Source organism: Ruditapes philippinarum, unplaced genomic scaffold (genome assembly GCF_026571515.1).
Source record: "Ruditapes philippinarum isolate M1 unplaced genomic scaffold, ASM2657151v2 ctg1134_1_1_1_1, whole genome shotgun sequence".
Taxonomy (NCBI): Eukaryota; Metazoa; Mollusca; class Bivalvia; order Venerida; family Veneridae; genus Ruditapes; species Ruditapes philippinarum.
The window spans coordinates 195,202-221,801 of NW_026855810.1; the positions used below are offsets into that span (position 1 = coordinate 195,202).

The window sequence follows — 26,600 nt, forward strand, 5'->3', positions numbered from 1 at the left end:
TTTGACACAGTTACCTCAAAAATCAAAAGGGGTCATCTACTAGTCATAAATAACCTCATTACCAAATATGAAGACTATTGACCAAAGCCTCCATGCCAAATATGAAGACTATGGGTCAAAGGATTCTTAAGTTATTGGGCAGACAAGCTTTTTAAAGTGAAGGTCCCTATGACCTTGACCTTTGACCTGGTGACTTCAAAATTAAAAGGGGTCATCTATTCATCATGACTAACCTCCATGCTAAATATGAAGACTGTGGGTCAAAGGATTCTTAACTTATTGGGCGGAAAAGCTTTTTGAAGTCAAGGCCCCTGTGACCTTGACCTTTGACCTGGTGACTTCAAAATTAATAGGGGTCATCAACTAATCATAACTAACCTCCATGCCAAATATGAAGACTGTGGGTCAAAAGATTCTTAACTTATTGGAATCAAGGCCCCTGTCAAAGGAATCTTAAGTTACTGGGCGGACAAGAAAAAAACGACGGACAGCAGGACGGAAGAGCTGATTCCAGTATACCCCCCTTACAACTTTGTTGTGCGGGGGTATAAAAATATGAACAAGAACCACTTTTCATTGACGTTATCTAGTGTAAAGCTAACATTTAGCATATCATTACGCTGTGTTTGTGCAACTGTGTCACATCACACATATGTATGACTGAGCATTACCGTTTTCAAAGAGTCGCAAAAGTGGTGCAAGTGTGTGATAAAAACTCAATATTTATAGTACTTTAGAACTTCTTAACAAAGATGAATATTTTACTTGGTAACCTTGTCACTGCCAAAAATGAAAAAAACAACAACAAAAAACAAGTGAAGCACAACAAATGCTCGATCCACAATGTAAATTTACGTTAAAAAAAAACAAGATTGCATTTGAGAAAAATGCTATGCCACCGCATGGTTCAAATTTCATAGCTGTACATCAAAGGACAAGAAAGTAGGTCACATCATCAAAATCTAGATTACTGATATCAAATTAAATTTTACAACTAAAACTGTGCACATGGTCAAAATGTCATTGCTGTACATCAAAGGACAAGAAAGTAGGGGCAAGGCATAATTTTGACTCAAGGGTTTAATTCAAAACAATCTTGATACAGGTCCACCAAACAACATTTCAAAACAAATATATAATTTGAACAATCTTGCAAAAGGTTCACTACACAATGTTTCATGCAAAATATCTTAACTCTAGCCTTTGTAAATTTAGAGAAGATGATTTTTTAAGTTTTTACTATATACATATAAGGAAAACCTATGGCCCCCGGGCTAATTTTGACACAAGAGGCAGAATTTGAATAACTTTTGTAGAGTACCTTTAGATGATATTATTTAACAAATATTAAAGCTCTAAGCTTTGCACCTTCAGACAATAAGATTTTTTTGATTTTTTTACTATATGTATATATTGAAATCAATGACCCCCAGGGCGGGGGGCAATTTTGACCACAGGGCTATAATTTGAACAATCTTGCTAGAGGTTTACTACACAATGTTTCATGCAAAATATCTAACCTCTAGCATTTGTCAATTGCTAGAAGAATATTTTTTGAAGTTTTTACTGTAAGTTTTTACTATATTCATATAAGGAAAACTAATGACCCCCGGGGCGGGGCCGATTTTGACCCCAGGGCTATAATTTGAACAATCTGGGTAGAGGTCTACCAGACAATGCCTTGTGCAAAATATTTAAGCTCTAGGCCTTTTGGGTCTTTACAAGAAGGTGTTTTAAGTTTTTACAATATGTACATATAGTGAAAATCAATGACCCCGGGGCGGGGTCGATTTTGACCCAAGGGCTATAATTTGAACAATCATTGTAAGGGTCTACCAGACGATGCCTTATGCAAAATATCTAAGCTCTAGGCCTTTTGGGTTTTTACAAGAAGGTATTTTAAGTTTTTACTATATGTACATAGTGAAAATCAATGACCCCCGGGGCGGGGCCAATTTTGACCCCAGGGCTATAATTTGAACAATCTTGTTAGAGGTCTACCAGACAATGCCTTATGCAAAATATCTAAGCTCTAGGCCTTTTGGGTCTTTACAAGAAGATTTTTTAAATTTATTCTTATAATTCCTTTTGGTTGCCATGGCAACCAGATTTCTGCATGGAATGAAATTCTTTGAACAACTTTGGAAGCCCTTCACCCAAGGAACAATCCTGCCAAGTTTGGTTGAAATTGGATTAGTGGTTTTTCATAAGAAGATTTTTTAAGTTCACTATATAATCTATATAACACACACACAAACACACACACAAACACACGCACACACACACAGGTGAATCGCTATATGCCACCGCATCGCAGATGCTGCGGTGGCATAAAAAGACTAAAAATATTCTACGGTCCACTTACTAATATATTTTTATTACATTGATTAAACTAATATCTTCCTCACCCTGTACCAATCTGATGTACCTAAATTAACTAATCTTAAATTGTAATTCAGTTTTTTATGTTATTGATAAAAAAAGTGATTCCTTGATAATCTTAACTTAATAGAATAAGATAATCGTAAAAATTATTTTGGAAAGGACCCAAACTTGATGATGAACTTATGGTTTATCTTAAGTAACTTATCAAAGATCAAATCCAATGAAAAACTACCATAGCTTCCGACCTATGCCTTAGAGAACGCAACAAAAAAGATTTGTAAGATAAAAACACTAATAATTGTTTTGATGGATAGCTAAAAAGTATTGCCAAGGTGCTGAGATCTCTTGGTAATCCACTGCAGAAAATTTGAAGCTTGTCACATTTGACAGAGAGAATGTTTCTCAAATTTAGATTTATAGTGATAAATTAAAGTGTTTAAAAATGAGTTTCTAAAAATATATATCTTGTCAGGGAAAGACTGTACAATATAATAATATCAAACCACCACAAAGCAAATTACTGATAAGCCTTAAAGCTTTTTACTGATAAGCTTTACAATATAGTGGTTTATAAGATTATAACTTTTGATAACAATTAATCATAATTTTGACAATTACAATTTAATACAATTATAATCATAATTTGATAATTATAATTATCATGATTAAAACAGGCCGTGATGGAATAATTTAGTTTTCATATAGACATATAGGCAAAATTAAAACCTTTCAATAGAATTTCTTCAAACTTGGCAAACTTGGCATGTTATTAGAATATGATAACAGAAACATTTTAAACAGAAAAAAATTTGGGGTTATCAATCTCATTTTTGAGTTATCTGCCCTTGAATTGGACTTTTTTGTTAAATTCAAGGGCAGATAAATTACAATGAAGCAAAACAATACATTTTTCTTCTTATTTGCATGAAGCTGACCTTCGTCTTAGTCAATATGCAAAATTTCAAGAACAACTTGATTTAGAGTGGATAGTTTTTTCTCCCACTAATATTCTCTTAACCTGTGCATTTCTTAAAAATTGGCCTATTTTTTATGAATTTAAAGTACCTTTATTTTCATTGAAAAAACAAACAAACAAAAAACAGAAACTATATAAGGCAATAGAAAATAAATAACTAGATTCTCATCCAAATCTTGGGAAAAAATGGGGCGGGTGGGTGGATTTTAATTTTTATTTTTTATTTCCATTCTTGGTCCTGAAATACACACAAGGAGGTCAATATTTAGGACATTATGTTCTATACAGTATAATAGGTTCTAATATTATGTTTATGTAAGATATATAGATTCAGATTGAGAATAGAGGCAACATGATAATATATCTTGATTGTAAAGATCTAGCTGTTTTATTGAACCTTTCATATTATTTACATGTTTGGACAAAATAAAAAAAAAACAACAATATAGATCTACATGTATTGTTACAAAATAAGACATACTAATTTTATAAATGAGTTGAATAAAGATGTACATGTACTATGCCTATGCTGATCAATAGTGCTTTTACATGCGTAAATTAATTAATCAACCAATGAAGCTACACAAAAAGACAATCCTATTTATATATTACATTGCAAAAATAACATCTAAGCTATTGAAAATTTGGCAAAGAAAGTACAGAGATTTACCTATTAAATTAAAAAGCTATCTTATTTTCACTTTCATACCATTACTAGATATTATAAAGATTACATACAAAATCAAGCAGCACGCTGACCATGAAGATTCTATGCAAAATTCATTTTTAAGGCCAGAAGGACTGGCACCCTTTTGTTTATATTTGGTTTAGATGATTATTTCAGGCCGTGACATTTCAAGTATTTTATGATAACAACCTGGGTGAATGTCAAAATGACGGCTTTTCTTAGTGTGGCTTTCAATGAAGAAACAAAACAAAATGTGGCCCGTAGAAATATTCAGGGTCCTCACTAGGATTTTCAAAATCCTGAGACTCCCAATTCTGCTGTTTCTTCTTGATTAATTCCATCATGGAGCTTGTATAATATATCTGTGATTCCACACACACCCATCCCTTAAGCAAATATACATTGTACAACACAAACTGGCAAATGTCTCATTCTAAACTAATGTAAACAATACAGTAAGTTAATTTAATTAATAAACTATATTTAAAGTGCTATTGGACAATTTTTATCAATACAAGGCTTCCTTTGGGTGACTTCTTTTTTTATAATAAAAATCGGCATCGCGAAAATATGTGACAAACGAAAACAATGTCTGTTTCCTGCATAACCTTTCACAATTCTAGTTGTAGTTGATTATGATTTAATCAGATTGATTATTTTATGAGTATTTTTAGACTGTTATTCAGCTGCTATTTTAAAAGGCGTTGTAAAACAAAATTTCAAAATTTGTAATTTACGGCAAAATTCATTACCGATGCTGTTTATGAACTGCTGTTTATTTGAATATTTGACTTGTCCAAAATTGGTCTTTTGTGGTTCAAACTTCAATATAGTTAAAGTTCTTTAACACATTTCATTTTACCTATCAAAACAGGTTATTTTTTAGCTCTTAGAAATTTTATTTGGACCCGAGGATTTTTCACGGTAAGAACTTTTATCTCGGCCCGCATGATCCGATCTTTATTCAGCCAGGACCAAGACCGAGACTGAAGGATTTTCGGCCGCACAGATGATGATACACTTATATACGTAATTCTTTTTCTTTCTTTCTTTTTCTATCTTCCTCTTTTTTTTTGAAAATAAAAATCGTTCGGGCGGAGCAATTTTTGCCGGGTGGGCGGGGATGAGAATCTGGGAATTTATTTTCTATTGCCTAAGGAATTGCATGTAATTATGTATTGTATTCAACAATAAAAAGAAAAACATTATCCTGAAGTAAAAACAAGAATTCATTTACGTATGTATAAGCTATCTGCCATTTGAATGACCTCAAATAAGTAGAAAATTCTGATAAGGGCAGATAACTCAAAAACGAAAATGGTGTCCCCAATTTTTTTTCCCTTACAATGTTTCTGTTATCATATTCCAACAACATGCCAAGTTTAAAGAAATTCTATTTTAACAGTTTTAATTTTGCCTATATATCTATATGAAAACTCCCGAGAATGTCCTAAATTCAGAAAAGAGTAACGACTTTGAGAAAATTCCCTCTGTACATTATCATTTCAGCCAAGAGTAACATAGATTTAACTCCCTTACATTATTTCAGCCAGCTGAATGTATTAATCAGTGTATTATTTTAGTCCTGAATATTAGAAAAGTAAAACATCCTCAGTATACATGGAAAATCTCACCCAATGCATTTTTTTCAGGACAGATAAGCACTCTGCCAGGACAAGACTCTCTTAGTGCAATTATTTCAGCCATTCAGTAACTACATTTGTAGACCACTCCTGCTGTATTATTTCAAACTTTAATAAGTCCATTGGTAGAAATCTCTTGCTGTATTATTACAACCTTTAGTAACTGCATTGGTAGAACTCTTCTGTTGTATTATTCCAGCCTTTGGTAGGTGCATTGGTAGAACTCTCTTGCAGTTTTATTTTAAACTAAAGTAAGTGCATTGGTAAAACTTCCTTGCTTTATTATTTCAACCTTTAGTAAGTGCATTGGTAGAACTCTCCTGCTGTATTATTTCAACCTTAGGTAAGTGCATTGGTAGAACTCTCTTGCTGTATTATGAGAGGTGCCCAACTTATTTTTGAACAAAAACAAAACTTCAAGCAATTCTTTAGAAATACTAATTTATTGTAGTAAATGTTCAATATGAGACCCATGACAGTTGTAGATCATTCTACAACGCTTTGGCCACGATTTTAAAGTCTTATTTATAGTTTCTTGATCAAGTTTGCGCCACTCGTCCTTTAGTGCCCTTTTGAGACCGACAAGCGTGTTTATTTGCCGCTTCTGCAGCCGACGTTTTAGAACACCCCAGATACCAAAGTCCATCGGTGCAGCATCAGGTGATTTTGGCATCCACTCCTCGGGGGTAATAAAGTTAATTTGACGGTCTTTCAGAAATGACAGCGTTCTTTTAGATGTGTGGCTAGATGCACTGTCCTGGTGGAATGTCATTGCTTTTGCCCCCTCAGGAAAAAGTCTTGGAACATCTTTCTCCAAAAATGGCTTGAGCACTTTGTTGATATAGTACTCAGAGTTCACCTTTGTACCTTTATCGATGATCCGAATCTCCGTTTTCCCTCTAGAAGACACACCAGCCCATGCCATGAAACCGCTAGCAAAAGCATCGCGTTTAACAAACTTCAATTTCTCACCAAGGTTATCCCCTTTTCTAATATAACATACCTTTCTTCGCCCATAACTTCCGCCTAAGTAAAACATAGCTTGATCTGAAGTGACAAAGTTTTTCCATTGGTTGCATTTTAATTTCAGATAAAGCTTCCAAGATCTGGCCCAGCGCTTCTTAATTTGAGCCATGTTTAGTTGAGGAACTTTGCACTTCTTTCGTAATTTTGCGTTCAGAATTTTGTTGATAATGTTATAATAGTTCCCTTTGACACACCAAATCTTGAAGCCATTTCTCTTTGAGTAGGCGGATTAACTTTGGCGATGAAACAATGATGTCAGGTGTAGCCGCCATGGGCCGTTTTGTAAATGTCCCCCCTGTAACATTCAGAGAAGTGACACTGAGTTGTAACCCTATTTGGTAGCGAATATTCCTGATAGAGCCCAAAGAAATGCTATAACCCATTGATTTAAGCTCCTTTTGAATACTTCTGTAGCTACAGTTAGTCTTCAAAAGCCCTAAAACTATACCCTCAACTTTGTTGCTAATTTTAGTACGTACCATTTTCTCAATCTAGCTAAAGTACATGTAAATGTATACATAGGTTGTAACAAAACCGATAATACACAACAGCCACGATAAAATCGTGTATGTGTCTTACTAAGCACAGATTTCTTTTGTTCAAAAATAAGTTGGGCACCTCTTGTATTTAAGCCTTAAGTAAGTGCATTGGTAGAACTCTCTTGCTGTATTATTTCTACCTTAAGTAAGTCCTTTGGTAGAACTCTCCTGCTGTATTATTTCAACCTTAGGTAAGTACATTGGTAGAACTCTCTTGCTGTATTATTTCAACCTTAGGTAAGTGCATTGGTAGAACTCTCTTGCTGTATTATTTCAACCTTAAGTAAGTGCATTGGTAGAACTCTCTTGCTGTATTATTTCAACCTTAGGTAAGTGCATTGGTAGAACTCTCCTGCTGTATTATTTCAACCTTAAGTAAGTGCATTGGTAGAACTCTCTTGCTGTATTATTTCAACCTTAGGTAAGTGCATTGGTAGAACTCTCTTGCTGTATTATTTCAGCCTTAAGTAAGTGCATTGGTAGAACTCTCCTGCTGTATTATTTCAACCTTAGGTAAGTGCATTGGTAGAACTCTCCTGCTGTATTATTTCAACCTTAAGTTAGTGCATTGGTAGAACTCTTTTACTGTATTATTTCAGCCTTAAATAAGTGCATTCGTAGACTTCTCTTGCTGTATTATTTCAACCTTAAGTAAGTGCATTGGTAGAACTCTCTTGCTGTATTATTTCAGCCTTAAATAAGTGCATTGGTAGAACTCTCTTGCTGTATTATTTCAGCCTTAACCCATTACTTCATGAGCATTTTGTGAAAAATGGCTGTTTTCATTGAAAAGTCTCCCGTTACAAGTTCAAATTGCTATAATACTATAAAAACTGCTTCAACACTAATCAAACTTGGCACAAATGTTGACTGGACCATTGCACTTGCAACAACATGCTCAGGCTTGAATTTTCTGTTACCATGGCAACGAGGGGACATCTCAAAATTGCCAAAAATCACTATTTTGCGTTGATTTTTTCCATCAAAATTGATTTCAAAGTGCTGCACTTTCTCAATGGATTGAGATAGAGTCAAATGCTTTTCAGCGTTGGTTACACGTTACCTTATGATCAATCTGGGGTCATTTACAGCCTCTCACAAGTCCAAAATTTTTCTTGGCGATGAGGGGGACTCCGCCCCCCTTCAAACCCCCCAAACAGAAGGGGGCACATCCCCCTTCTGGCAACCCCCTGATGTATCTTTTGGTTAAGGGGGGCCGCGCCGAAAAAGAGGTCACTTTTTTTAACAACATTTCTCAAACAAAAACAAGTGTTTGGGGCCTAAATAAGGCATTTTTTCATCATTTGAGACAACAAAAAGGGGGGGGGGGTGAAAAAGGCGTTAAAAGGCGTGTATATGAAGTAATGGGTTAAATAAGTGCATTGGTAGACTTCTCTTGCTGTATTATTTCAACCTTAAGTAAGTGCATTGGTAGAACTCTCTTGCTGTATTATTTCAGCCTTAAGTAAGTGCATTGGTAGAACTCTCTTACTGTATTATTTCAACCTTTAGTAAGTGCATTGGTAGACTTATCCTGCTGTATTATTTCAGCCTTAAATAAGTGCATTGGTAGAACTCACCTGCTGTATTATTTCAACCTTAGGTAAGTGCATTGGTAGAACTCTCTTACTGTATTATTTCAGCCTTAAATAAGTGCATTGGTAGACTTATCCTGCTGTATTATTTCAACCTCTAGTAAGTACATTGGTAGAACTCTCTTGCTGTATTATTTCAGCCTTAAGTAAAACTCTCCTGCTGTATTATTTCAACCTTAGGTAAGGGCATTGGTAGAACTCTCTTGCTGTATTATTTCAACCTTTAGTAAGTGCATTGGTAGACTTCTCTTGCTGTATTATTTCAGCCTCTAGTAAGTGCATTGGTAGAACTCTCTTACTGTATTATTTCAACTTTTAATAAGTGCATTGGTAGACTTATCCTGCTGTATAATTTCAGCCTTAAGTAAGTGCATTGGTAGAACTCTCTTTCTGTATTATGTCAACCTTTAGTAAGTGCATTGGTAGACTTATCCTGCTGTATAATTTCAGCCTTAAGTAAGTGCATTGGTAGAACTCTCCTGCTGTATTATTTCAACCTTAGGTAAGTGCATTCGTAGAACTCTCTTACTGTATTTCAGCCTTAAGTAAGTGCATTGGTAGAACTCTCCTGCTGTATTATTTCAACCTTAGGTAAGTGCATTGGTAGAACTCTCTTACTGTATTATTTCAGCCTTAAATAAGTGCATTGGTAGAATTTTGTATTATTTCAACCTTAGGTAAGGGCATTGGTAGAACTCTCTTGCTGTATTATTTCAACCTTTAGTAAGTGCATTGGTAGACTTCTCTTGCTGTATTATTTCAACCTTAGGTAAGGGCATTGGTAGAACTATTTTACTGTATTATTTCAGCCTTAAATAAGTGCATTGGTAGACTTCTCTTGCTGTATTATTTCAACCTCTAGTAAGTGTATTGGTAGAACTCTCTTGCTGTATTATTTCAACCTTTAGTTAGTACATTGGTAGACTTCTCTTGCTGTATTATTTCAACCTTTAGTAAGTGCATTGGTAGAACTCTCCTGCTGTATTATTTCAGCCTTAAGTAAGTGCATTGGTAGAACTCTCTTGCTGTATTATTTCAACCTCTAGTAAGTGCATTGGTAGAACTCTCTTGCTGTATTATTTCAACCTTAAATAAGTGCATTGGTAGACATCTCTTGCTGTATTATTTCAACCTCTAGTAAGTGCATTGGTAGAACTCACTTGCTGTATTATTTCAGCCTTAAATAAGTGCATTGGTAGACTTTCTCTTGCTGTATTATTTCAACCTCTAGTAAGTGCATTGGTAGAAACTCTCTTGCTGTATTATTTCAACCTTAGGTAAGTGCATTGGTAGACTTCTCCTGCTGTATTATTTCAGCCTTAAATAAGTGCATTGGTAGAACTCTCTTGCTGTATTATTTCAACCTTAAGTAAGTACATTGGTAGAACTCTCCTGCTGTATTATTTCAACCTTAGGTAAGTGCATTGGTAGACTTCTCTTGCTGTATTATTTCAACCTCTAGTAAGTGTATTGGTAGAACTCTCTTGCTGTATTATTTCAACCTTTAGTAAGTGCATTGGTAGACTTCTCTTGCTGTATTATTTCAACCTTAAGTAAGTGCATTGGTAGAACTCTCTTACTGTATTATTTCAGCCTTAAGTAAGTGCATTGGTAGACCTCTCTTGCTGTATTATTTCAGCCTTAGGTAAGTGCATTGGTAGAAACTCTCTTGCTGTATTATTTCAACCTTAGGTAAGTGCATTGGTAGACTTCTCTTGCTGTATTATTTCAGCCTTAGGTAAGTGCATTGGTAGACTTCTCTTGCTGTATTATTTCAGCCTTAGGTAAGTGCATTGGTAGAACTTTCTTGCTGTATTATTTCAACCTTTAGTTAGTGAATTGGTAGAACTCTCTTGCTGTATTATTTCAGCCTTAGGTAAGTGCATTGGTAGAACTCTCTTGCTGTATTATTTCAACCTTTAGTTAGTGAATTGGTAGAACTCTCTTGCTGTATTATTTCAGCCTTAAGTAAGTGCATTGGTAGACTTCTCTTGCTGTATTATTTCAGCCTTAAGTAAGTACATTGGTAGAACTCTCTTGCTGTATTATTTCAACCTTAAGTTAGTGAATTGGTAGACCTATCCTGCTGTATTATTTCAGCCTTAAGTACAGTGCACTCCGGATATAACGAAATCGTCCGGACTTCGCATGATTCCTTTTTATAACCGGGTCTCGTTATAACCAGGACAGAACAAATTGAGAAATCTGACAGTCGAACATCATTTATTTCTACAGTCAAATGTGTATTAAGTGACCGCGCAAGGGAAACACCCAAAACGGTCGCTGAATGAAACGGTCTCTTAAGACAGCATGATATAAAAGTCAAAATTTATAAATGACATCTTTCTTATGCGATGGGAATGTTTTTTCAACTTCATTTTTATATAAATTATGAATAATTAGTACGCTCCGATAATCTAAATGGATGCAAATGTAAAAAATAACTTTCTGATATTTATTGACAAAACAGCTTTGATCCATTACGTACATGTTTGACATTTTTTCCAGAATTTTTTAACTTCTCCGTTGTTTTTCCTTGTCTCCAACACGAGAACCCTATTAGTGAAGATGTTTTCTGTTGTGCATTTTTTCATTTGAAGTAAACATACTACATCTAACTGTTACGATTAATTTAATTGTTGATCAAGTTCAAGGTCAATTCAATGCAGTCTAAATGTCAACAAGCGAAGAGTATACACCATCTCAGTAGGGGCGGAGCGTTGCATTGTTTATCCGATATTATTGGATAATACACGTCACGCGTATACTTAACTTCATTTGCATACGCTAAAACGGTTTGGGAAATAGAGATTCACACGTTTATTTGTTGTGTTTTGATTGTTGACACTTGTGACATTACGAGGTTGCGCTCTCTAAAAACACAATTACTCGACAGGTAAAAGTGGTCGTTTAATGAAAAGATTGATCTCAATTAGGTGACTAATTAGCGGTCGCTGGTCGCGTTGAGCAAAAGTCGCTTTATACATTAAAGATATAGAGAGAAAATGATCGGGGGGAATTTAAAGTGGTCGTTTAAGACAAAAGTCGCTTAATACACGTGGTTGCATGGGCAAGTTAGACTACTTTCACTTTCGCGTATCTCTTTTTTGAAGAGTACATAATGGGCACACAGTAGTTTTTGTTTTATTTAAATATACATGTAAATAAATATATCTAGCTATCATAGAATTTAAACAAAACATAATGAAAACCCATACCACGTTAAACAGCGTGTGTTTTTATTAAAATGTGCATTTTAAATTTCTTTTTCCAAAAGTCAGGCAGTGTTTTTCTCATGAGCACCGAATAACACTGCAAGAAATAAGCCGCCACCTTTGTGCTAATCACTCAATGAAATTGTTTTGTTATAACATTTAGTCAGCTTAAGGATAATTTAGCCCGGAGCGTTGACAAAACAAGACTGACATATTTGATCACTAATTGCTCAATAATTTCTTCCTTAGTTGTCACCATTGTTTTTCTCAAGGTGTCAAACTGATGCAGACAAAGTGCCAATGACGTGACCTCGTAAAAATTCTGAAAATTACGCATGGGACGTCGAATATATGTACGTTGTTACCGATATCTCGCTAAAACCGATCTCGATATAAACGATATAAAATGAAAGGAAAATAGAAGGAAACAGGCTGGGACACAGCAGAATGTATGTTATAAGTGGTACCTCGTTAAAACCGATCTCATTATAGCTGGAGTAGACTGTAAGTGCATTTGTAGGACTCTCTTGCTGTATTATTTCAACCTTTAGTTAGTGCATTATTTGGTAGAACTCTCTTGCTGTATTATTTCAACCTTTAGTTAGTGCATTAATTGGTAGAACTCTCTTGCTGTATTATTTCAACCTTTAGTTAGTGCATTAATTGGTAGGACTCTCTTGCTGTATTATTTCAACCTTTAGTTAGTGCATTAATTGGTAGAACTCTCTTGCTGTATTATTTCAACCTTTAGTTAGTGCATTAATTGGTAGGACTCTCTTGCTGTATTATTTCAACTTTAGTTAGTGCATTAATTGGTAGGACTCTCTTGCTGTTATTATTTCAACCTTTAGTTAGTGCATTAATTGGTAGAACTCTCTTGCTGTATTATTTCAACCTTTAGTTAGTGCATTAATGGTAGGACTCTCTTGCTGTATTATTTCAACCTTTAGTTAGTGCATTAATTGGTAGAACTCTCTTGCTGTATTATTTCAACCTTTAGTTAGTGCATTAATTGGTAGGACTCTCTTGCTGTATTATTTCAACCTTTAGTTAGTGCATTAATTGGTAGGACTCTCTTGCTGTATTATTTCAACCTTTAGTTAGTGCATTAATTGGTAGAACTCTCTTGCTGTATTATTTCAACCTTTAGTTAGTGCATTAATTGGTAGGACTCTCTTGCTGTATTATTTCAACCTTTAGTTAGTGCATTAATTGGTAGAACTCTTCTGTTGTATTATTTAAGCCAGTAAAAAGGTGATAGGTTGAACACATTCCATTGTGCATTATCTCATAGTAAGTTTATTATGCAAGCATAGGTATAACACCAACAGTGCTTCATATAAACCATGAGCAAAAAGATTTTAGGTACACCCAAGTTTACTTCCAACAGAGCATGTAAGTGGTATGTTGAAAGTAAGAATTTTTCTAAACATTTTGTTTATATTTTTGTAAGAGAACAATTATTGTCTTCTTTAGAGAATCATGTCCAACTATGCATCATAGCTATATCACAATAGACAAATTGCCAGGACACCTTATCTAGCATCAATTTGCTTATAATTAATTCCTGGATCACTCCCCCTATTGTTGAGCTCGAAGTTACAAGGCTATCCATACCACTGTTCAAAAAGTAAATTAAAAAGTAAATGTTGGTATGTGCCCCTGCTGAAGTCCAATTAATTGTTCTTGAGATATTATGTATACGTGCAATGCTCCTGCAATTTTTTTTTTTTTTTTTTTTTGCTTTTTTTATTCTTTATGTTTCTGGTAAGCTAAACAATATCATTTTTTAAAACAAATTTCTCAATTTTTCTTGGGAGAAAATAATCTTTCTTGAAGAGATTGCTTTTTATAATTTCTGTATGTTCTGATGATACATATCTATTAAAGTTAATACAAACAATAATTCACTTTGATGCCCTACAGATACATCAGAATTGATTGATAATAAAGACATGCAAACAACTTATTAGGGGATTTGTCTATAATTCATTTTATTCAAAATCAAGATGAATCGTTTGACAAAAATAAATGAAATAATGTGTGCAAAGATATAGATGAAACTAATGTTGTTGCATTAAATAATACAATTAAAGCAGACTAAAGGTTGTGTGAAACTAAGAAAACTTAAATTTTCACAGCATATAGAAAACCCAGATATCCTCTGTGAGTGAATGACCAAGGATTGTTTGTCAATTTCGAATCATTGGGCCTCTCAGACGTGGGTTCGACTTTGGATTCCATTTAGAGAGAAAAATACTTGGCTAGCTTACAGAAGGTAAGGGGGTTCAGTTTTTGCCCTGTGCTTGTGCCTGTATTAAACAAGAGCCACCGCCGGGTGGGGGCAACACTCGACTTTTTACTTTCTCTAAAAGCAAACAAAGAAATGTTTGAACAAAATCTTAACGTTTCCTTTTTATAAAATTAATCGGTCTGTCTTGTCACATCAGTTTTGTCTATATATTTTGCATATATAAATATACTAATTGATATATATATATATAAATAGAAACACGCAATTCTATAAATAGAAAATTCTATAAATAGAAACACAATTCTATAAATAGACAATTCTATAAATAGATACACGTGGTGGAGTCACTTTGGTGACACGTGGTGGTGACAGGTGGTGGTGTCCATGGTGGAGTCATGTGGTGGTGTCACGTGGTGGAGTCACGTGGTGGTGTCATGTGGTGGTGTCATGTGGTGGAGTCATGTGGTGGTGTCACGTGGTTGAGTCACAAGGTGGAGTCACATGGTAAAGTCACGTGGTGGAGTCATGTGGTAAAGTCATGTGGTAGTTCACGTGGTGACATCACGTGGTGAAGTCACGTGGTGGACTCACGTGGTGGAGTCACGTGGTGGAGTCACAATGTGGAGTCACGTGGTGGAGTCACGTGGTGGATCACCTGGTGGAGTCAAGTGATGGAAACACATGGTAAAGTCATGTGGTAAAGTCACATGGTAAAGTCACGTGGTGGTGTCATGTGGTGGAGTCATGTGGTAGAGTCATGTGGTGGAGTCACATGGTAAAGTCACCTGGTTAAGTCACGTGGTAAAGTCACATGGTAAAGTCATGTGGTAAAGTCAATTGGTAAAGTCACGTGGTGGTATCATGTGGTGGAGTCACATGGTAGAGTCACGTGGTGGAATCACATAATGAAGTCACGTGGTAAATTCACGTGGTGGTGTCATGTGGTGGTGTCACGTGGTGGAGTCACTTGGTGGAGTCACGTGGTGGTGTCACGTAGTGGTGTCAAGTGCTGGTGTCATGTGGTGAAGTCACATGCTGGTGTCACATGGTGAAGTAAGTATGTTCTGTTATAATATGAAGTTGATCCCTTCAATAATAGCAAAGTTACAGCCAGTTACAGCCAAAACAATGAAAATTTCAACAATTTGAACTTCAAAGTCAAGGTCATTAATGAGTGAAGGTCAAGGTCTGTCGGGTTATTTTTAAGGGTTATCCTTGAAGATTATTATCTTCAAGTTTCAAGACAATCCATTCAAAAATAACAAAGTTACAGCCAATAATAGCCAAAAAAATGAAAATTTCAATAATTTGACCTTCAAAGTCAAGGTCATTTATGAGTGAAGGTCAAGGTCTGTCAGGTTATTTTAAGGGATATCCTTGAAGATTATTATGTTCAAGTTTGAAGACAATCCATTCAAAAATAACAAAGTTAAAGCCAATAACAGCATGAACAAGCAAAATTTGGACTTTTAACCTTGAAGGTCAAGGTCATTTATGGATGAAGGTCAAGGTTAGAGTGGTCTACTGAAAGGTCTTGTCCCAAGGGTTGATGCGGCCAAGTATGAAGACAATACACCAAGAAATAAAAAAAGTTATGATCCAGCTACAAGTTTGCGGACGGCAACGGGAACGCCGCCGCAACTATAGCAATACCTCTACTTTTTTTTCAAAAAAAAAAAAAAAAGTCGAGCTAAAAACTAAGGAGCAACCAGTGACACCCCCTCAAACCCCTTGGCACTGCTGTCAATAAAGCTTGAAAAATATGAAAAATACAAATGTGAACATCTGTAATCTCCTCCAAAAGAGAAACAAGAGCTGTCGGTAGGACAGCAACGTTCGACTATTCTAAGTGCTTGATAGTAAAAAACAAGAGCTGTCTGTAGGACAGCAACGCTCGACTATTCTTAGTGCTTGATTGTAAAAAAAAATGCTTGATACAGTTACCTCCTCCTGTTTACAGGTTGGGGTAATGATGGTGAACAAGTGTGCAAAGTTTCAAAGCCATATGTCAATGGACTTTGAAAATATTTGAGGTATTACAAAAACTTTAACATAAATTCTAAGTCGAAAAAAGGGGCATAATTCTGTCAGAATGATTGATACAGTTACCTCCTCCTGTTTACAGGTTGGGGTAATGATGGTGAACAAGTGTGCAAAGTTTCAAAGCCATATGTCAATGGACTTTGAAAATATTTGAACTATTACAAAAACTTTAACATAAATTCTAAGTCGAAAAAGGGGCATAATTCTGTCAAAATTCTTGATACAGTTAGCTCCTCCTGTTTACAGGTTGGGGTAATGATGGTGAACAAGTGTGCAAAGTTTCAAAGCCATATGTCAATGGACTTTGAAAATATTTGAACTATTACAAAAACTTTAACGTAAATTCTAAGTCGAAAAAGGGGCATAATTCTGTCAAAATGCTTGATACAGTTACCTCCTCCTGTTTACAGGTTGGGGTAATGATGGTGAACAAGTGTGCAAAGTTTCAAAGCCATATGTCAATGGACTTTGAAAATATTTAAACTATTACAAAAACTTTAACATAAGTGGTTACGCCGACGCCGACGCTCGGGTGACTACAATAGCTCTACTTATTCTTATCGAATAGTCGAGCTAAAAATGCTTGATACAGTTACCTCCTCCTGTTTACAGGTTGGGGTAATGATGGTGAACAAGTGTGCAAAGTTTCAAAGCCATATGTCAATGAACTTTGAAAATATTTGAGGTATTACAAAAACTTTAACATAAATTCTAAGTCGAAAAAGGGGCATAATTCTGTCAAAATGCTTGATAGAGTTACCTCCTCCCGTCTACAAGTTGGGGTCATGATGGTGAACAAGTGTGCAAAGTTTCAAAGCCATATGTCAATGGACTTATAAAATATTTGAACTATTACAAAAACTTTAACATAAGGCCTAAAAAAAAATATGTCTGTTTCGGGTAACCCGACCCTACCTATAAAAATGCGCCGACCCTAACTATTTTTTTCCGTTTCTGAAAAAAATTCGTTCGCGAATAGAGAGTTTCAAAGGGCGGATAAATGAGAATTGAAAGCTTGAGACGTTGTAAAACTCTCAGACGATTTAGATCGGTCATTTTTAGTTATACGTGTTTTGATTGGCTCGTGCTGTATTGCGGTCCAATGAATATCACGCTATCGGAAACAAAAATTCTACATGTAGACGATATTTTTAGAAGGGAATTCCTACCGGAAGTATTCTCCGGCTTCCGTTTTACATACATTGACATACAGCGGAACAGGGAACCACGCAGGTGTTGCGGGAGAACACTTCCGATTTTAATAAGGAATTTATACATGAAAAATTTTTCTTAGAATACAGGCACATAGGACTTAGTGCCACTCGTGGAGGATAAAACCATTTAAAAGTATGTAAAATCCAGTTGTTTGCATGTGTGTTCGACCCGTTTGATCTCTTTGTTGATGTAATTTCATGCGTAAATACCAGGTTACAATGTACATGTCAAGACGGTCTCATCTTTCGGACCTGGTGATTTCTGACTTTCTGGCTTTACTGTGGTAATTTACGTGAAAATAAGGATCTGTTCATAGACAGTTTTGATAGAAAAATATATATTGCATTGATTTCATGCGAAAACCCGACGATACTACCTACCGGCGGAAAATTTTGACAACGAGAACGAACATACCCATAATTTTCGTACTCGGATGTTGCATACCTGTCAGTGATTTTTTTTTTTTTAGTAGATCTATATTGATATTTTATTGCATAAATAACAAGGTTAAACACATTTTAGGTAAAATCAATGCCACTATTTATTATTGCTTTTAATATTTAAAAATTTGAAAAGCTGTTTTGATATGTCCAGTGCCACACTTCAAAATGAATATTAAAACAGTAACATTAAAATGAAAAGGGTGAAAAACACTGAAGTTACACATTTCAGCTTGATTGGAAAATTGAAAGTGTTACAATTTATTAAACCAGTTCAAGTTCAGACAGTAGTTAGAGGCAAATGAGACCCTAATCCCATTGGAAATCAAGTGCACATGAGTATAAGGTATAGCCACAGGTCATATGTACATAGCTATTCTGGAGACCTGCAAAGCTTTTCCAGTATATTTTTCATCCTCTTTTGCATACTGAAACAAATTTTTAGCCAGACTTCGAGTCTGACTCTTTTACTGTGCATCATTTTGTTTCATACCGTCACAAATGTATCCCATTTTCCATGTGTTATTGAGATCTAGTCTTGGCTTTTTTTCAGATGGGCCATGGATACTATTAGACGACACTTTGAATGACATCTACAAAATGCCAATTCAACAAAAAGCTTGGCTATTGTCTTTGATATGTTGACATACATGTATCTGATAGAAAATAAACAGTTTTTGATTGACAAGGGTGTCATTTTACCAATAGAAGTGTTTGCACTTTTTATGTGAACAAGTGTTTCAAAAGTGCAATTCAAAATTATAGATTTTGTTAAATTGTACCATAGTGTCAAAATATAAACTTTGTTATACTGTAAGAGCTTCAAGATGTCAGCTCTACAATTGTTAATTCAATGAAGTGTGCAGTATTTAATGCATGAATATCAAATAGTGAAAAACAGAATAAGTCTAGATTTTTTAACTAAAACTTTGAAAGCCAGATCACAGCATGTCATTTAGCTCTTTTATTGTGCTTAACTCCGACCATGCAACCAATGTAGACTCAGATCAGCAGAATTGCAACCATGCAAGCTGATGAGAATCTGCACTGTTTGCTGTTCAGATTAGAGTCAAACTTTAAAGTAGTGCCTGTAGCAAACAAACATCAACATTAACACATGTTTGGGTATATTGTCTTTATTCAATATTGAAATCAAAGTGCTGCAGCACTGAATGCGACGGACATGCAACCGGAGAGACATTAATTAAGGCTTCTTTTAGAAAAAAAAACAAAACGAAAACAAAACACAAAATATATAACAGAGAAAATTTGTTCCATACAAGTTCGAGATTTGTAGAGCAATATATTTTGTGTCCCAAATTGATATAATTCAGATTTTCTACTTTCAAGCACTTAAATACAGAATGAATTTTATGCCTAAAAACTCTGGTCAAACTTGTAAATCAGTGTCCTTATCGATTTATTCTAAGAAATGATATGTAAATAGAAAAAAAAAACTATCAACGAAATATTTCTAGAATAAATCCAGGCAAATAAACTTCAAACATAATACATTATAAATTTGAGAATGCTATTTAGAATTGCTTCGTGTTATATCATAGTGGGCATACAGACAATAAAATATAAGTAATTTGTATTTTTATTTCTCTTGGATATGTCTCATTAAAAAAAATTGGTTAAAATCATCAGCAATTAATAGTGTATTTCTTAGATTTTTTTATTTACAAGGTAAAGATGTAGAGGCCAGAGCACATCGTTTTTATTTTAATTTAAATGTCACTTAAGCACTACAGTGTTTAGTTGTCCTTTTCAACTTCACACTAAATTCCATTTTCAACTTGTTTGCTTCTTACAATTGTATAGCATTTCTAAAAGTATTGCATTACAATCCGCTGGTTTATTAATTACATGTTTAATGTGTACTTCCTAATCGCCTGTCCAAAAATCAGAACAGGTGAAGCAGAATCTATTTTTAGAATAGCGAAGGTTAACTCATATCATGACCTAGTAAAATATGTAAACAAACCACAAGAATCGGAAGTAGAACTGATATTATAACTTCCTTACCATGAAAGACTACATGGCGGTAAAGTGTCTTACATGCATTTTTCAAAAATAGATATTTATACTAGCCATTGTACTGTATCTAATATATTAATTACTGCTGAATATTCAGCTAAACCCGCGGTATGAGTCACGAAAATAGTTCTTCTTTTATTAATGCGCGAGTTATCCTAGAGTCACGAAAAACTTTTGATTTGTTAATAATAATGTTTGTATAATGTAGAAATATTTATTTCCTACTAATAATGTCTTGGAACTCAGAGGTTACACCTTTATTGAAGTATAATTTGCTGTCCTACTTTTTCGACAGCGGTAAATCGTTTCAGCAGTAATTTGCATATTGCGCAATAATACTACGGGACTACAACGTTTTTATCAATAATATACGTTCATATTTTAACTTGGATAACTTAATTTGAAATTGAAAAGGCTAAATATGGAAGACATTAAGATATCCAGACAAAGTATGGGAGTTTTGAAGGATCAAATTCATGTACTATTTCTTGGGCTGTTAATTGGTTTAGGACACATTGCGCGAGTGTAGCCAACGAAATCCCATGTGTAGATGACTTAGCTCTGAACGCGCCTGAGGGCGCGTCCGTCGCAATAACATTAAATGGCATTAAAGCTATGCAGATTTTAATCAGAATTATTGTTTATATGATAAAATATGATAATACAAAGTCAGGCAATGTCAGTAGTGTAGGAAAGACTGCCATGTGCAAGAAAACACTCAGAACTTACGACAGATTTTGAAAAAAAAAATAAATAAATAAAAAAAATCAAAAAAAATCCCTACCTACCCTACCTAGCAATTTTGGGAAGGTTACCCTAAACAAACAAATTTTTTTTTTGGCCTAAGTGGTTACGCCGACGCTCGGGTGACTGCAATAGCTCTACTTATTCTTATCGAATAGTCGAGCTAAAAAACTTAAATATGAATACAATATTTTCCAGCCCTTAAGTAAAACCTGCTTCGTAAATGTAATGGACCAGCCAAAAGGCTACTTAGGTTTAAATTTGTAAATATGTATTTTCATTTGAAGGGTTATAAATATTACAGTGCTGCCAAATATGCTGTACATAAATGCTTGGTCATCCTGCTTTTATACTCAATACCACAGGAAAACTTATTATTACAACTTGCATGAAAGAGTCTGGGTTAGCAATAAATATTAATAACAATATTATTTCTCTCAAATAAAACATACAGCATTACGCCATTAACTTAATTATTCCCATACTCCAAAGACATATCACTTGTCAGGGAGAAATATTTACCAGTATTATTTCCCCACTAAACACTTTAAAATACTCATTTAACTGTTATTTAATATTCAGAATTGAAACAAAATCCAGACAAATGCTGAAGCCATTTTTCTTAATTTTCCAATAAATCTGAGCCAATTAAAATAAAAAAAATAAATACTATATTTTGAATTATACACATCACAATGTCATGTGAATTTTAGATATTTCAACAATATTAAAGGAATATTACCTAGAAAATACATGTCATAGGTTGGTCATGATTGGTCTTTCAAAATCTGGAAAGAATTTTAGTGAGCCTTCGGAAGCATTAATCACGACAAAATTATATAAAAAATTGCAGACTCGGTTTGAGTCTGTACATGAGGGATAAGAAATAAGTGCAACAACCTTCGTGCACCCTTAGCACCTGCTTGAGCAGTACTCAATTCTCAACACTTAATAGTGCTGGTATCAATGATCCCTAAGGACCAGAAAATATAACAAGAGGGCCATGATGGCCCTGAGTGGCTCACCAGAAACAACTACTTTTCAGTGTTGGAATGTCAATATATTCTAATATTAAATTTGAGCATAGAATATGTTTAAACAATAATTTGAAGAAACGCCATGACCTGGAGTATTTAAGCTTAAGCTTAAACGGGGCTAATCAAATTAATATGAGCAAACTTGATAAAAGACTACCTAAGAATGCTACAAAGTTTGGTGATCATCTATCAATTATTTCAGTAGGAAATGATGTTCGAAGGTTTTTTTATATTTTTAGCTTTAGTGGCCCCTTAAAGGGGCTAATCAAATTAATATTAGCAAACTTGATAAAAGAATACTAAAGAATGCTACAGACAAAGTTTGGTGATCATCCATCCATTAGTTCTGTAGAAGATGTTTAAAGGTTTTTCTATTTTTAGCCCTAGAGACCCCTAAAAGGGGCCAATCAAATTAATATGAGCAAACTTGATAAAAGACTACCCAAGAATGCTACAGACAAAGTTTGGTGATCATCCATCCATTAGTTCTGTATAAGGAGATGTTTAAAGGTTTTTCTATTTTTAGCTCTGCTGACCCCTAAAAGAGGCCAATTGGAATGACATGAGCAAATTCAAGTGTGACTGTCACAGGGATGCTTCAGACCAAATTTGAAGTAAATCTGCTTAGTAGTTTCAGAGAAGAAGACGATTGTTGACGCATGACGACTAATAGCTCACCCTGAGCCCAAGGCTCTGGTGAGCTAACAACACTGAAGTAAAGTACGGGGCAACTTTCTACAGCTGCCACACAGCACTTGACAACTGCTGTTCAAGTCCACTGACATTGCAATATATCTTTCCAGCAGCCAAGAATTTTCCAAGCATTTCCATAGAGACTTCTCACTATTATCTTTCAGTCCAAATGGGAACTAAACGGTAGTCTTTCAACACATGATATTGTGAGCAAGTGACTACAGGAAGCTATGTCATGCCCTGTGTACAATGGTTTCATGAGTGACAAACTTAAAAGAATTTGGAACAGAAGTTGTGACTCTGTTAAGCTTTTTGTGCATGTATAATTTTGTCTCTCTTTCCTACCTTGATAACTTCAACGTCAATCTGACCACTCTCTTCACTGTTGGTAGCTCAATCTTTTCTTGTATTTTGATAATGAAATCCCTTACAATTTGAATGGAATGTTCCAAATTCAATCAGGGCAAATCCATTACACAAATTCAGTATGTTAAGGGTTAAGTTTGATTGTGAAAGAAGTTGTTTCGATTCATATTGATCCCTTTCCTGGAACAAAATCAGTATTGGTGTCATGCGAAGAATCATGACTGTGACAAAAACAGGGCTTTAACCTAGGTTGAGAGAAAACACTTTTCCCACTAGGCCACCATTCACCTTAGTCCTTCTGCTGCTTTGAAGTCAAATTTATACTCACAATTTCCGTGCTATCTAATATATTATCTGTGAATTTGAATTTTTTTTTGGATTTGGGGACATTAAGTATCACAAAGTATCTTTATATTATTATATAAATCACAAAATAATTCAACTAAACATACATTAACACACAAACTTTAATTTATAACTCCGATTTTCAATTTTCACAGAGGCAAATTTTGATTTATAAACCCTGATATTTTCTCAAAGACTTTTCCACGAATTAAATCTTTTGAATCTTGTCTTATCATATTAGAATACGAAATTGACTAATAAATTAAGTAATTTAGACATAATATAATCCCATATGACTCAGCGTGTATAAATGGTATTTGAATTTCTGAGATATTCAACTTTGAACATAAATTATTGTATAATATGTACATAATGTACAGTCAAACTTATATTATAAGACCACATTTTAGTAAATGAACATTGTGATAAAATATAATTCTATCAGTGTTGCATCTAGAATTTTTAAATTATGGGGGATTGTCCCCCACTCAACTAAAAAATGTGGGGGATTTGAAAAAATGTTGGGACATACAATTACCTTACAATATGACGTACCGAAAAGAATTCATTTATTTTATGTTCAGGCATTTTTGACAGCTATCATCCACTCAAAAACGGAAGTAGAAAAAATAAAATATTGACGAATACGACAAAACACACACGAGATGACCCAGTCGGCTGCTACACGCGATTTAGTACGTATTTTAGTCATAACCACAAGTGATGAAGCGTTCAAGATACGATGAAGATAAACTGAATTAAGTTGAAAAGATCGTCAAATGCTCGACTTGGCACAAATTGACTTCATTTAAATGCGCGATCTGCATAAAAAATGCGCAAATCGCGCAATCACGCGGCCTAGATGCAACACTGATTCTATACTACAATAAGTAAAACTGGATAAATAGGGATAAAAATCATACAAAATTCACATACATTAAATTTTGATCATTGAAACAAATTATAGTTGCTATCCATTTTTTTCTGTATTTCTTTTATATATCATTACTCCATACACAGTTTTTGCATTTAAAAAGTACACAGCAAAAATTTCAGAAGGTAACTAGTCTTTTAAGTAAAAATCATTTTAAATACTGAGTGATTTTCTTAAAATATAGCATGCCTATATAAACAACAGCAGTGTCCAAGGAGCAGCATTATCTCAGACTTTCCTCAATTCTGGATAGAATGACAAATAAAAGCAAACCCCGCAAGACTGCGTCGGAAATAGGAAGTTACTAGTAACAGAATACCTTGTAAAAGAATTGAAATAGTGTTATGGTTGTGGGCAATTAAAGACAGTTGTGGTTCTTGTTGCATTTTCTTTCACTGTGATTGACCATTGATGAAGTTTAATTGAATTACACTGTAATAAGTCCAGATAGAGTTATGGTTCTTGAGCACTGCACTTCCTCTCATTGCGCTTGACCATTATATGGAGTTGCATTGAATTCCTAACATTAGTTTCTAAGGAAAAGGAACAAAGGGCAATAACTCTGCAAATACTGAAGATGGAGTTATGGTTATTGTAAACTGCACTTTCTCTCATTGCACTTGACCATTGTATGAAGTTGTATGGAATTTCAACTTCTAGTTTTCAAGTTATGCACAGGACAAGGAAAAGTAACAAGGGCAAATAACTATGCAATTTGTCCAAATAGAGTAATGGTTCTTGAGCACTGCACTTAATGTCACTGTGCTGGACCATTGTATGTAGTTGCATTGAATTCCAACCATTTATCAAGTTTATATGCACTGGACAATAAAACGTAACTTTGGGCAATTATTAAACTCTAAAAAGAGTTAAGAAACAGGTATGGTTCCTGTGCACTGTCCTTCCTCTCAATATACTTGACCATTGTACAAACTTGTTTTGAATTCCAACCAGTAGATACATAAACCTTGAAAATATGCTTTTCATTAAAACAAAAAAAAAATTTTGTTTTGAAATTTCTTAAAAATTGGCATGAATTTACAGGTTGTTTTAATGATCTCCTAGCAAGTCCAATAATTATCTTGGTACTGGAAAAAAACAAAAACAAAAAAACAAAAACAAAAAAAAACCCAAAAAAACACCACAATTTTAACATGTAATAAATTTTGTACTTGAAGGCAACTGTTTTTTTATGATACTTTAAAGTGTATAAATTCTACTTCTAAAGACCTGCTATCTGACATGGCATATCAGTTAAATATTTCTGCTCCAATTGTAAATTATGTATGTTGTTCAAGCATTTAGTACAAACAAATGATAAATACATTGTACGCAAAAAATATATATCCTATTCAACTTTCATGCACATTCAGCTCTGTATTAAATAATACACTTTTTTTTTAGTTAAAATATCAGCAAATTAAATTATACTCGATTGTCAGACTGTTGGTTAATTTTATTTCTGCCTCTATATGACATCAGATATTGCATTATTTAGATTGAAGTTTTTTTCTGCTCCTATGACCCACTTGCACATCAATGAGAAACCATATTAAATGGCTTTTGTAAAGGACCTTCTTATGATTATCTGTGAAAATTTGGTCATATAAGACACCACAGAACAAGGACATTATGCATTCATAAAAGCTCATCCCTGTCATCATCACTTTGTACTCAGGTAAGGTTAACTAACATCATTACAAAATGATGTTTCAAAATATGAGAATATCAATATATCAGTACAACCTGTGTCAAAATAAAAATAATTTCAATCTGATTAAAATCAGCTCTAAATTATAACACTCCCCTTTTAGATCTGACCGTGACCCAAAATGAAATCATTTCTAGTGACGTTTCACACAGCCAACCATTGGCAAGCTTTCATTATTTTGAAAGCGATGTCACAGGTTTCTAATTTTAATCCTGGGAAAACCAATCTTGAGTAGGTAATTTTCACGATTTCGAAAACAAACATGGCGTTGTCCATATAGCTGACAGGTAAACTGGCAAAACAATCTTGCCCATTGAAAATTGACTCTATTTTTGTCAAGATAATTTGTAAAAATTACTTCAAACATTTTTTGTTCTTGTTAAAAATTATTTCAAACATTTTTTCTAACAAAAATCAACAATTTGCTTAACTTCCACGGATAACGGTATTTTGATACTTCTTCTAATGCCTATGTAAAAACCGGTTTGATTGCATGGCTAAAAATAGCTTTCTCGGGAAATCCGAATTATAAAGAAGGCAAAACATCAGATCTACATAAAAGAAATAAGTACATCTGATATTAGTCAGATTGAAAATAATTAAGAAGTTATTCAACTTGCTTAGTAGGGGCCATTCTTTACAATAAACAGACAACACTATCAATTCCATAGGTTTTCGAGATTAAAAACATCTTAAGTGAAAAGTTGGCAG

The 26,600-nt window shown here is 34.3% G+C and overlaps 1 protein-coding gene across 1 annotated transcript in view; it reads right to left on the reverse strand.

Moving 5' to 3' along the window:
* LOC132744451 (stabilin-2-like) overlaps nucleotides 1–26,600 on the reverse strand; it is a 299,749-nt gene that overhangs the window by 160,566 nt on the left and 112,583 nt on the right. The window lies entirely within an intron of this gene.